The 1,651-nt window shown below is 42.7% G+C and overlaps 1 pseudogene; it reads left to right on the top strand.

Moving 5' to 3' along the window:
• Window positions 1-506: 506 nt before the first annotated feature.
• LOC130029107 (olfactory receptor 6C2-like) lies at window positions 507-1,442 on the top strand (annotated as a pseudogene).
• The last annotated feature ends 209 nt before the right edge of the window (window positions 1,443-1,651 follow it).

Below are 1,651 nucleotides of genomic sequence, written 5' to 3'. Positions count from 1 at the left end.
GGACTGGAGTCGAGCATCCTCCACTCAGATCCTCCAAATTCCAGTAGGCGGGGGTCACACCCACCAACTGGCCCCCTGGCGCCGTGTAATCCCATCAGCGGCCAAGACTCTGAGACTATAAGAACCAGCTCCCAGAACCATCTGGAATAAACATCTTATTATGACATCTCATTCCTACTTTGACAAACTGGCAGGCTACCGAATGTAGCCTGCCCACACGGCAGAGTCTGGCAAACTCCCCATGGCGTACCCAATATGCCAAATACCAGTAACAATGATGGGTCTCATTCTCCTAAAGAGCCTTGAATATAATCTCAGGGCTAGGATGAAGGAGATGTTACTGGGGCCTGCTCGAGGCAATCGACGAATAACAGGATGATCTGTGATCTGTGATCTGTGAATAGTTTACATAATTTGTTGAGCAATCAATACTTACTATGTGATGCTAAAATCACTCTCCTCAGGTCAACTACAGATGTGGAATAAACAGAAGTCAGAAGTCAATAATGTGAAACCATACAAAACCAACTTTCATTCTGCTGGGGCTGACTGAAGATCTAGAACAGAAACTAGTAGTTTTTACTTCTCTATTTATCACCTATATGCTGAGTGTGACTGGAAACTTGACCATTATCATCTTCACATTCATTGACTCTCACCTTAAAACTGCCATGTACTTTTTCTTACAAAATTTCTCCCTTTTAAAAATCTCCTTTACATCTGCATGCATTCCCAGGTATTTGTACAATATCTCCACAGGTGACAAGAAAATCTCATATGACAGTTGTGCTGCTCAAATTTTTTTCACTGATCTCTTTGGTAATACAGAGTTTTTTCTTCTTGCTGCCATGTCCTGTGACCGATATGTAGCCATCTGCAAGCCACTACACTATGCAACCATCATGAACCAAAAAGTCTGTAGAAAATTCATCCTGTGGTGCTGGATAGCTGGCTTGTTGATTATATTTACTTCTCTTAGCATGGGTCTGAATCTGGAATTTTGTGACTCTACTGTTATTGATCATTTTGTATGTGATGCATCCCCACTCCTGAAGATCACATGCTCAGAAACATGGCTCATAGAAGAGGTGATTATGGTCTGTGCCATGTTGATCTTTGTTGTGATTCTTGTATGTGTAGTTCTATCCTATGTATGTATCCTCTTGACCATTCTATGATTCCCTTCCGCCCAACAACAAAAAAAGTCTTCTTCAACGTGTTTATCCCACGTGATTGTGGTCTCCATCACCGACAGTAGCTGTATTTTCACCTATATTAAACCATCTGTGAAACAATCAGTAGCTATAAATAAAGGTATAGCAGTGCTCACCATTTCCATTGCTCCTATGCTGAACCCTTTTATTTACACCTTGAAAAATAAGCAAGTAAAACAAGCTTTCAATGATGCAATCAAAATAATTGTGTTATTCTTTAAAACGTGAGGAAATATTTGCCCCCCACAAGTGGCTCTCTGGCATGGCCATGGCTCCAGAGGCACAGGGACTTAATGCAGAGCCCGGCAGCTTGCAGCAGAAAAGTAAATGGACTATGCGTTAAACTATGGCGCCATGCTTCCCTGGGAGGGAAAGGGTGTCACTCCCTTCTGCCTTTTTCCCCACCCTGGCAGCAAGGTGGCTGCCACCTCAGAGCT

This window comes from Sorex fumeus, unplaced genomic scaffold, assembly GCF_029834395.1.
Source record: "Sorex fumeus unplaced genomic scaffold, SorFum_2.1 ptg000042l, whole genome shotgun sequence".
NCBI classification, from domain to species: Eukaryota; Metazoa; Chordata; class Mammalia; order Eulipotyphla; family Soricidae; genus Sorex; species Sorex fumeus.
The sequence above is the reverse complement of the archived record's forward strand: the minus strand, read 5'-3'. Positions and strand labels throughout refer to the sequence as shown.